The 11,737-nt window shown below is 52.6% G+C and overlaps 2 protein-coding genes across 2 annotated transcripts in view; both read left to right on the top strand.

Annotated features, from left to right (window-relative positions):
* Window positions 1-2,615: 2,615 nt before the first annotated feature.
* Window positions 2,616-11,737, top strand: part of LOC132222885 (zinc finger protein OZF-like) — a 782,465-nt gene continuing 773,343 nt past the window's right edge. Inside the window, exon 1 of the mRNA XM_059678239.1 lies at window positions 2,616-2,721. The gene's annotated coding sequence lies outside the window, so the exon portion shown is untranslated. The remainder of the gene's footprint in view (window positions 2,722-11,737) is intronic.
* Window positions 2,667-11,737, top strand: part of LOC132223010 (endophilin-A3-like) — a 36,164-nt gene continuing 27,093 nt past the window's right edge. The window contains exon 1 of the mRNA XM_059678405.1: window positions 2,667-2,721. The gene's annotated coding sequence lies outside the window, so the exon portion shown is untranslated. The remainder of the gene's footprint in view (window positions 2,722-11,737) is intronic.

The raw sequence follows: 11,737 nt of genomic DNA, 5'->3' as shown, positions 1-11,737 counted from the left end.
CCGGCGGGCCAGATAAATGTTTTCGGCGGGCCGCATGTTGCCCGCGGGCCGTAGCTTGAGGACCCCTGCTTTAAGCAATAAAACAATTACAAAAATAAAATAAAATCCTGTATAATAAAAGCCTAATATGCTCATTTTGCCCGGTTATCCAGTCTGCCATTCAACCAATCAAAGTGTAATCCTATCTAATAAAAGACAAAAAGGTTAATTGACCATACCTTCGTTATGCTTCCCATTGGCTAATCAGGGTGATATGCAAATTAATTTGCATACGTAGGCTCCAAGTGGTGGAGCAAAGCCAAACAGCCCCAAAGCTGGCCGAGCAGCGAGGCCTCATGGCCCCATGATCAGCGGAGCTGCTAGGCCTCCCAGCCCCGGGATCAGCAGAGCAGCGAAGCCTGATGGCTGGGAGGGGGGCTCTGCCTGGAGCCCAGCCAGAGCGAAGGCCTTGGTCCTGGGTGCCAGAGAAAAACTGGTGTCAGCAGCCAAGGGAAGGGAAGGCCTATTACACGAATCTCTTCATGCAACAGGCCTCTAGTATGCTAATAATATGCTAAGGCCGCTCAACCGCTCACTATGAAGTGCACTGACCACCATGGGGCAGATGCAACAACTGGTAGGTTAGCTTGCTGCTGGGGTTCGGCCAATTGGGACTGAGCGGGAGAGGCCGGACACACTCTGGAGCCTCCTGCAGTCCCTCCCCAGCTGACCAACCTTCTGCATCCCTCCCCAGCCATGATCATGCACTGGTGGGGTCCCTCGGCCTGGCCTGGCCTCTGCCCTCTCGAAATCGGGCTTACGGACCCCTGACCCGCCTCCCCCCCCCCCCCCTCCCGAGTGTTTGAACCGGGCCTCTACACTTAAGTAAATATATAAATAATTGCCCCTTCCCAAAGGGTAGAGAGTGGGATTGGTTTAGGGGGAAGTTTCTTCAAACCTGTGCTATTTAAACAACTCTTGGACACGGAGAAAAAAGACAGATGGGCTGGTTCCAAGCAGCCCTGCCCAGGACAAGGGGGGCTGTGCCCCAGTCCTGACCCAGCTGCCCTTGAGGGTGGCTAGTCACCCAGTCAGGCCCATAGCACTCAGCCAAGCTGTATTGATTCACCCTCAGGGTAGCTGCCTTCATCCCCTCAGCTAAACTGACCCATTTTCTCCCATCTCAGAGGAAGAATGCTCTTGTCTACCCCTCTAAGGGAACGTGGGGACACTGAGGCACAGGGAGGGGTGGTTCCCAGCGCAATCCTCACTTGGATGAAGTTAGGGATAAAGGAGCTGGGAGCTAAGGCAAAGGAGAGGCTGGGTGACTTCTGTCCTGGAGAAAACAGGACGCCAGGGGTGGGCGCCAGGGAACAGGGGGGCCCTTGGCCATCCCTATGGATATACTGAGGGCCCAGAAAGAGGAGTTCTTTGAGGTGGAGGCTGGAGGGGGAGGTGTTTCTTTATGGAGTGGGTGGTAGGTCTTGGGAGCCCTCAGGGCCTTTTGAGATCAGATGCCTCAAAGATGCTGACCAGCTGGGCTCTGCTTGGACACAGGCTCAATCAGGTTGCTCCAGGCCCCTCCGCGGCTGGTCTGGGCCATGGACTCAGAGACTTCTGGTCCCTGTGAGAAATGACACTGTCAGCGACACATCGAGGGAGCTGGGTCTCCAGTCTGGTGACTTGTCCGGGGGACTGAGTGGGCTGTTAATGCCTCCTTGGAGATAGTTGCTCTCTCTCTCTCTCTCTCTCTCTAATTAATCCTCAAACGTAGATATTTTTCCATTGATTTTTAGAGAGAGTGGAAGGGAACAGAGAGAAACATGGATGTCAGAGAATCACATTGATTGGTTGCCTCCGGCACACACCCGGACTAGGGCCGGGGAACCTGCAACCAGGTACATGGCCTTCATCAGAATCGAACCTGGGACCTTTTAGTCCGCAGGCGGACGCTCTGAGACACACCAGCCAGGCCTGGGGAAAAGTTGCTCTCAATGCAGGTGACAGTGGGCTCAGCGCTCCAGGGAGGCGAGCGAGATATTGATCAGACAATGACGCAGTAACCGGACTCCAGGCAGATGGCGCCCAGAGCACCGCCTGGGGACAGAAGGAACCACCCCGCAGCCCATGGGCCTCTTCCTCCCATGGCGGGTCCCTGGGTCTCTTTGCTCCCCCCATAGGCACCTCTTGGAGCGTCCCTTCCCCAATTGCGCCAGAGAGGGGCACTGTTGCTGGTGAATGAAACCAGGTTAAGTCCCAGAAGCGCGGATAAGTGGTGCCCGTCCCCCCACCCACAGCCATCACAAAGCCGGCGCCTCTCAGCCTGCGGGCAACCAAAAGCGCGATTTGCCCTTCCCCCTTCCCCCTCCCCCCATCCCCTGCCCTGCTTCCCAGGCGGGTCTTCCCAGTCTCCACGCAACAATGTAGCTGGGGCGGCGCCAGCGGCCTCATTTGCATACGCCGCGGCTCGGCCAATGGACTGCGCTGGGGGCTTTGGGACCCGGTGCTGCCAACCGCCCGGGCGCGAGGTGCGGGGGTGACCCGGGGGAGGCGGAGGTGGTGGCCGTGGCCCTGGAGGCGGGCCCGGCGGAGCCCAGCGCCGGGGGACCGGCCCTGGCGCCCGTTCCCCCGGCGCCGCGCGTCCGCGAGGCCCGGCCCAGCTTTGACACGACGCAGTTCCGGGGGCGCCCGCCATCGTTGTCGGTGGGGACGCTGAAGAAGCAGTTACTCCAAGCCAGCCAGGTGGGGGCGCGGAGCGGGGCGCAGGAAAGTGGGGGGCTGGGTCCCCGACGCTCCGGGACCTGAAGGCTCCAGATCTGCCAGCCTAGAGTGCGCGGGGGTGGAGTCAGGGTCTCGGGGCTGAGAATGTGGCGGGCCGCGGCGTCTCCGCGCGGAGAGGGGGGCGACCGGGGACCCCGCTCGTGCCTCTCCCCCCTCCCACGTGCTGGGAGGAGGACGCAGGGAGTGCCGGGTCCCCGCAGGCATATGCGGGCCGGGGACCCCGCGTCCTGCCCTCCTCGGGCTCGGCGCTCCACGCGCGTGCGCCTGGCGATGGACCCGCTGGACTGTGCCTCCCTCTGGGCCAGGGTTCCCACCGCCGTCCTTCCTCCCACTTGGTCTCTCCAGGTCGCCCGGGCCTGGCCCCCAGGTTGGGGGACACCTAGGCGGGTGAGTCAATAGTGTTAGACACACCCCCACGCACGCGCAGAGGATAACAGACAACACCGCGGGGGCGTCCTGGAAACTTCCCGGAGGAGGAGGCGACGTCTTGGTCGTGGGAGAATGAAGTAGGAGGAGCAATTGGGGGTTGGGGGCTGGGAGGAAAGGAGGAAGGGCGGTCTGTGCTGAGCAAGCAGGAAAACTGGCCTGGAGGCGTGAGGTGTGTGTGTGTGTGTGTGTGTGTGTGTGTGTGTGTGTGTGTGTGTGTGTGTGTGTGTGTGTACACGTTGGTGTGTGTGGAGAAGCCAGTTTGTATTCCAATCCTGCAGCCTTTCCCGGCCAAGGCAGGGCTCTCCCTGTAAAACCTGTCGTATCCTGCACCCCTGGACCTGCACTCCGGCTCCCCCTCCCCACCGCCCCCCAATGTTGCTAGAAGCAGGTGAGGGACATCCTTTGGAATACACATTCCTGAGGTCTCACCCTGCGCCTCCACAAATTGGCTCCTGAAAAGCTGCTGGGATGAGCGGATTCTCTTCTTGTTGCCTCAGTCCCAGGCCTAGGCTCTCTCTGCCCCCCATCTCTCCCCTTCCCTGGATGCTGCCTGGGCGATGTCGGGTTCCGGCTGGGAGCCCTGGGGGACAGGAGTGCCCTTCTGGGAGATAGTCCTACAGGAGGATCAGATGGGGAGGGGAGATGGACTCCCTGCTGATCCTGGGCGCTCTGAGGGGTCTCTGAGGGCAGGTGCATCTCCTGACCCCCGTGGGACACAGTCTGTGAGGCCAAGGCAGGGGCTACAGACCTTTTGGCCTTTCCAGCATAAATGGAGATTTAAAAATATAAGTGCAGCCCTTGCTGGTTTGGCTCAGTGGATAGAGCGGCAGCCTGCAGACTGAAGGGTCCTGGGTTCCATTCCTGGCCAGGGACACATGCCTGGGTGCTGGATCCCCAGTGTGGGGCGTGCAGGAGGCATTTGATCCATGATTCTCTGTCATCATTGATGTTTCTGTTCTCTTTCCTTCTCCCTTCCTCTCTGAAATCAATTAAAAAATACATTTAAAAATATCTATTTTTTTATTTTTGATTGAAACATCAGTGATGGGAGACTATCATGGATTGGCTGCCTCCTGCACACCCCACACTGGGGATCAAGCCCACAAATGTGCCCCAACTGGGTTCATAGATTGACGCACAACCACTGAGGCACACGGCCGGGCTCACCTCCTCTTTTGAAAACTTTGCCTTTACTGGGTATGGATGTATTAGGAACAGATCTTAGAGATGACCAAGACATAGCTATGGGATAATTCAGGTTGGTTTCTGACTACTGACACAGTGTGACAAATGGTTAAAATCAGGGGTCCTCAAACTTTTTAAACGGGGCCAGTTTACTGTCCCTCAGACCGTTGGAGGGCCGGACTATAGTTAAAAAAAACAACTATGAACAAATTCCTATGCACACTGCACATATCTTATTTTGAAGTAAAAAAACAAAATGGGAACAAATACAATATTTGTATTTGCATGTGGCCCGTGGGGCGTAGTTTGAGGACCCCTGGTTAAAATGTAGGAAATCATTGGTATTGGAGAAATACTAGACTAAGTGATGAGGTGGTTTGGTTTAAGCACCCATAAGCTTGCAATGTTGCAGATTTGGTGAAGAAATTTGCCTGGGTTTAATATCATGAGAGGGAGCAGGGTAATAAAGAATGGTAGATGTTGCCCTAGCTGGATTGGCTCAGTGAATAGGGCGTCAGCCTGTGGACTAAATGATCCCAGGTTCAATTCTGGTCAAGGGCACATGCCTGGGTTGTGGGCTCGATCCCCAGTAGGGGGTATACAGGAGGCAGTCCATCTATGATTCTCTCTCATCATTGATGTTTCTCTCTCTCTCCCTCTCCCTTCCTCTCTGAAATCAATAAAAATATATTAAAAAATAAATGGTAGATGTCTCTCTTAGACATTTTGTTGTTGTTAATCCTTTCCCGAGGATATTTTTCCATTGATTTTAAGAGAGAGTAGAAGGGGGGAGAGAGAGAGAAACATGGATGTGAGAAACATACATCAATTAGTAGCCTCCCGCATGCACCCCAATGTGGGGCCAGGGATCAAGTCTGCCACCGAGGTATGTGGCCCTTGACCAGAATTGAACCCGGAACCCTTCAGTATGCCGACGCTCTAACCACTGAGCAAAACCAACTAGGGCTGTGGTGCCTTCTCACCCCTGTCATTTGCTGCCTCGGATCAGGGTTCCGATGGCAAATTCTGCCTCCCTTGTGGGAAAGTGCCTGTCTCATCGCCATGTTAGGGCCTCTGCCTCCACCTCTGCAGCTCAGGGAGCCACCTAGGAACTGTCAGGTGGAGGCTTTGACCTTTGACCTTTGTGTCTGCTTAGTGGTGCAGGTAGCAGGCTGTCAGGTGTTTGGTCACTGTTGGAATGACATTGTGTCACTTTGAAACTTTGAGTGAAGTGTTGGATTTTTTTTAGAAATGAATTTGGGGTCCTACATTGATTTCTAAATACTGCTTTTGCTGCATTCCCCATAGGTTGTGATGTGTCGTATTTCTATTGTTAAATTAATTTTTTTATGTTTAAATAAATAATTTATGTTCTGGCTAGGTAGTTCAATTGCCATGGTTTCGGGTTCAATCCCCTCTCAGAACCCAAATAAACCAATGACAGCATCAATAAGTGGAACAACAAATCAGTGTTTCTTTCTCTCCCTTCCTCCCTCCTGCCTCTCTCTCTCTCTCTCTCTCTCTCTCAAATCAATAAAATAAAAAAATTAAAAAAGAATTTTTAAAAATTTCTATTAGGGCATTTTTTTTCTTCAGTCCTCACCTGAAGATATTTTTTCCATTGATTTTTTAGAGAGAGCGGAAGGGAAGAAGGGAGGGAGGAACGAAAAGAGGAGGAGAGAGAGAAACATCGATTGATTGCCTCCCACATTCCCCCCAATCAGGGGATCCAACCTGAATCTGCAACCTAGTATGTGCCCTTGATGGAAAATGGGACCTGCGACCCTTTGGCACATGCGTTGATGTTCCAACCACTGAGCACATGGGCCAGGGCTTGTTGTGCCCAGATTTCGGGGTCCCCAAATATTGACCACCAGGGAGCCACGTCCAATGTAAAAGCAGAGAGTCTTTATTCAAGCCCGGGCTTGGCTCCCCCAGCCTCCTTACCCACTCAGCCGCGAGACGAGAGAGCGCGAGCCCCAGGAGAACAAAGGTTATATAGGGCTAGTCATTTAGGTGGGCTTAGGTAAGTGATGTGGGTTACAGAGATTGGTCAGGGTTTTTCAGCAGGGTCTTACAGCACAATGGTCAGGAAGTGACCAACACATTCTGAGGTTTGAGCCATCCCCCACTATTTCACGATTGGTCAACAGTGACGCATAGGGAACATCCTATGGTATAGCCTTATTAGGACCTTGGCTGCGTTCCTGGAGCTTCATTGGTCCACTCAGGCAGTGGTTGGGGGAGTTAGGACATTTCTGGCATTCCTGTGGTCACTCCCAGTAGGGAGGTGGGGGAGTCTGGCTGAAGACCCAGCTCTACAAGTATGGAGATAGTCAGTTCTGCTTTGTTCTTTCATTCCCCCCTTGTCTTGGAGCTTATGGCTCAACCATGAGACCGACTGCATCTCTACCTCGTTCTCCTTTGCTAGAGGCCGGTATTGGGCTTGTAAAACCATTAACTGAACTATTTCTATGCGTTCCTTGACAAATTGGACTAGTCTGTTAATAATACAAGGGCCGAAAGTCAACAACATTAAGAGGATTACAAGGGGTCCGACGAGGGCGGAAATAAGAGTGGTTAACCACGGGAACCAGTTAAACAAGGATTCATACCAAGATTGAGATTGCTCTCTCTCTAGCTTTCACTTCTACAGTCCTTCCCTTATAAGGGCCATGGACTTTTTAACAACTTCTGAATGGTTAACATAAAAACAACATTCCTCCCCTAAGGCTGCACATAAACCCCGCTGCTGCATGAATAGCAAGTCCAATCCTCCTGTTTTGGAGCACTACTTCAGATAAGGAAGTGAGGGATTCTTGCAAATGAGTGATGGATTTTTCAATTTTTTCTATGTCTAAGTCAATGGCTGCTCTTAGGGTTTCATAGTTCTTGTCTTGTATGACAAGCAAGGATATTCCAGTTCTAGCTCCTGCTAGTCCTAGTCCCAAGAGGGCTGCCACAGTTAGGGCAGTAATAGGCTTCCTTTTACTTCGGGTGTTAATAGCGTCTACTTTGTTAAGTACTTCTTCTTCCGAGTGGTATATTAACTTAGGGATTAACTGCACAAGTACGCAGAAACCCTCTTTTTGGGAATTAAGGACTAAGGAGTGGACACAAGGAGCGAGGCCACTGGAACAGGCCCACCATGCATTCTCAGGGGGCAAAAGATATGCTGCCACCCTAGGGGTAGCCAGAGTTTTGTTACAGAGATGTGACTGTTCAGAGGGTACGTTGCTTATACAAGTTCCCTGCCCTATCACCGCCTGGAGGGTTAGCCTTGCAGCAGTTTGCTGCCACCTGCAGGAGTTGGCAGTCAAGGCTGCTGTATAATTGCCCTTAATTGCGATGCCCTTATAGTACGGTGGTTTGACATCTAGACAGAGCCAGCAAGACTCGGTTAGGTTGGGCCTAGAGGCGTTCAAAACATAATATGCCCCTATGACTATGCTCTAAAGGGGGTTTACCTTAGACGGTAAGGTATAACTCAGGGCCAGGTTACCCATGGTTGGTGTAAGTGGGGTAAAGAGCTGTGATGCTGGGGTCCAAGTTTCTCCGGGCGTGGACACTCGGGGTGTGGTAGGCCGAGGCTGGGGAGCCAGTATTTGGTTGGGCCCTACTCCTACAGGGGTGTGATGGTGGGGGGGAGTGTTTTGGACCCGGAGGGTGAACAACATTCCAAGGTCAGTAATGTACACCGTTCCAAATTCTCTGCACTGGTAAAATCGGAGTCCCCAAGTCTTTCTGGTGTCCCATCTGGTAGTCTTTTTTCCCCCTTCCCGTGAAGGAAATGCTCACGGGGTTGCAGTAGACCTGGCCAAAACGGGGACAAGGTGGGGCAGACGGCCATCCAACGGTGATCAGGTCACCCTTTCTCGGGGCCTCCCACCAAATGTGTCCAGTTGAGACGCATGACCAGGAAGCACAGAAATAGTCTCCAATGCCTCCACAAGGGTTGTTTTCCCAGGACCGAGTTCGCAAGGGCTCGGGGCAAATGTAGAAATAGGTGGTTCTTAATGGTTTTGAGTTCCAAATCCCTGCGCATATTCCAGAAGATTTACAGTATGGTTTGGGGTAGATTCTTTTGGGAAAGAGAGTCAGGAGGTCCACCCGCAGTTCAGGGAACCAAGTGTTTTTGGGATGGATTTGAGAAGTCTGACTGAGAACCACCCCTGATTTGGTGTCTATAATTTTCCAGGTAACATTATAGGGAGTGTGTGGGCTCCCAGTGGCAGGAGTGATCACGAGCAAGGTTACCAGCATCAGGCAGGTCGAGCGCGCCGTAGCTTGAGCTTGAGCGGGTTGCATTGGTCTTGGTCGATGTTCCATTGCGCGATGAAGTCCTCCTGGACTGCAGAGGGGTTGGCTGGGCGGACGTGGGTGTGATGGATCCAATCGCGACACCATCTACCTTGAGAGCGGTGGGTGTAGTCAGCACGACGACGTAGGGGCCCTTCCAACGTGGCTTGAGGGTCTCCCAGCGGTGCCTCTTGACGAACACCCAGTCTTCCGGCTTGTACTGATGAGGCCTCGGGATTGGGCCAGCCTCATAGACAGCACGGAGGCGCGGCCAAATGTCCTGTGTGCCCTCTGCAGTGCTTTTAAGAGAAAAGATATTTCTTGATTTTTAAACTCAGCAAGAAGTTCAGCTTTGAGGTTAGGAATGATAGTGGGGGCCTACCAAACGTGATCTCGTAGCGGTAAGACCCAGGGTGTAGGGGGAGTTCCTCACCCTGTAAAGGGCATATGGAAGGAGAGCCATCCAGTCCCCGCCAGTCTCCATGGTTAATTTGGTAAGGGTCTCTTTTAGAGTTCTATTTATTCTTTCTACTTGCCCTGAACTCTGGGGCCTATAAGCACAATGTAATTTCCAATCTGCCCTTATAACCTTGGCTATTGCCTGTGTTACCTGTGAAATAAAAGGTGGTCCGTTGTCGGATTCTATCATAGCAGGAAAACCATACCTGGGTAAGATGTTTTCCAGTAGTATCTTGGCCACCGTCTGAGCTGTTTCATGCTTGGTTGGTTATGCCTCTACCCAGCCAGAGAAGGTGTCTATGAACACTAAAAGATATTTATAATCATATTCCCTTGGTTTAATTTTGGTGAAGTTGACCTCCCATTGTGCTCCTGGTTTGGTGCCCCTGAGCCTGATTCCTTCTCCACCTGACCCGGCTCTTGCGTTTGTGAGTTGGCAGATCTTACAGGAGGTTACAATTTGATTTATTTTGGAGTCTTGTTGGTGAATCCTAATCCTGGCATGCTGAATTAAGTTTTTAAATTTCTGGGCCAATAGGTGGGTGGATCGGTGCATGCATTCTAACACTGTGACCCCAAGCCAGTCTGGTAGTATGAGTTCCTTGTTTGGTGTGTACCATCATCCCTTCACTTCCTGGGTGAGGGGAAGCTTCCTGATCCACTACAGCTCTTCCTGGGAGTACCCAGGCTGATCTGGTAAAACTGGGTCCCCAGGGTCTGGTAGTTGTAGGGCCATGGTGGGGACCAAAGTGAAGGCCACTGCCTTGGCTGCCTGATCAGCCTTTTGATTACCTCTTGCCACTGGGTCATCTGCCTTCTGGTGCTCTTGGCAGTGGATAATGGCTAGTTTAGCAGGGAGCCACAAGGCCGCAAGCAGGTCGAGAATTTCCTGTTTATTTTTTATTGCCCGTCCCTCTGCTGTTAATAGCCCTCTCTCCTGATAGATCGCCCTGTGGACATGAGCCGTAGCAAATGCATAATGGCTGTCTGTGTAAACGTTAAGCTGTTTCCTAGCCTCCAGTGTCAGTGCCTTAGTGAGTGCAACGAGTTCTGCTCGCTGAGCTGACGTCCCAGGGGGCAGGGCCTCTGCCCACACGGTGTCCGTGTCGGTGACCACTGCTGCACCCGCCTACCTGCACCCATCCCGCACGAAGCTGCTTCCGTCCGTGAACCAGGTGGCCTCTGCATCAGGGAGGGCCGATTGGTCAAGTCCTTCCGAAGTCCATGTACCTGCCCTAGGATTCCCGCACAGTCATGTATGGGGCATTTAAGTTGGGGTCAGGCAGCAGGGTAGCAGGGTTGAGGGCCACACTGGGATGGAACCGTACTCTAGGAGGGTAGAGTAGCAAGCTTTGATAGTGGGTCATGCCGGGAGCCGGTCCATGCTTGCTGTTTCAAGGGACCTGGCATATATGGCATACTGTTCTTAATATGTTTGCTCACCTTCTTGGCACTATGTGTTTTAACCAAGGTCTCTGAGAAAGGTTGTTTCCCCAGGTAGGGATTTTCCCCTGAAGTTAGGGAGGGAATAAAACCCCTCAACTAAGTGCCAGGCAGGTAATTAATCCCTTTGACTACGAACAATCATGCTTAAACTACATAATCTTTTCTCCCTGGAATGGAGATAAGAAACGCCCTAACCTTTGTAATAGAGATTGATAGGATTGAATCAACTGGTATAAATACAGTTGTAATAAGACAGAAGAACTCAGAACTCAGAACTCATGAGACAGAATTCAGAAGACAGAACCTACATGGGGCCTGGAGACAGAAGAACTTCGCTGGAGAGAACATGGCAAAAGATCCTGGACTGAACCTGACTATAGAACATGGCAAGAGAACCTGACTAGAACCTGGTGACTGGACCTGCCTGGAGAACCTGGACTGAACCTGGCTGGAGATCCTAAGCAGAACCTCTCTGGAGATCCTAGACAGAACTTGGCTGGAGAACTGGCTACAGAACCTGGCTGGAGACCCTGACAAGCGAACCCGGCTATGATGATCAACTGAACGCTGTCTCCGTGTCATTCCTTCTTCGCCGACTCCGTCCACGCCTTTGGGGACCCCTGGACCCGCTGGGGTTGGACCCCGGCAGGGTCATACGTGCATTGCTCATCCATCTATCAGGAGGTTGTTTTAGGACTCCCTCAATAGCATGTGGGGTTGTGATCCAGATTTCCTGTCCCAGGGTTAATTTGTCGGCGTCCTTGACTAAGAGCGTGGTTGCCGCAAGGATTCTTAGGCATGGCAGCCAGCCGGCGGCTCCAGAGGTGGCAGTAGCCAGCCGATCCTAGGAATTCCCTCACTTCCCTCCGGGAGGTGGGAGTAGGGATTTTCAAGACCGTCTCTTTTCTAGCATCAGACAACTGCCGCTGTCCGCCCTCCAAGATGTATCCCAGGTAACTCACCCTCTCTCTGCATATTTGAACTTTCTTTGCAGAGGCCCGGTACCCTAAGGTTCCCAGGGTGGCCAACAGATCTCTGGTCCCCTGCTCACAGTCTTCGGTGGTATCGGCAGCAATCAGGATGTCATCTGAAGGAGGGTGAAACCAGGGTTCTCTCTCCTGTACTCACCAAGGTCCTCGTGTAGTGCCTCGTCGAAGAT

Source organism: Myotis daubentonii, chromosome 21, assembly GCF_963259705.1.
Source record: "Myotis daubentonii chromosome 21, mMyoDau2.1, whole genome shotgun sequence".
Classification (NCBI taxonomy): domain Eukaryota; kingdom Metazoa; phylum Chordata; class Mammalia; order Chiroptera; family Vespertilionidae; genus Myotis; species Myotis daubentonii.
This window is presented reverse-complemented; position numbering and strand designations above follow the sequence as displayed.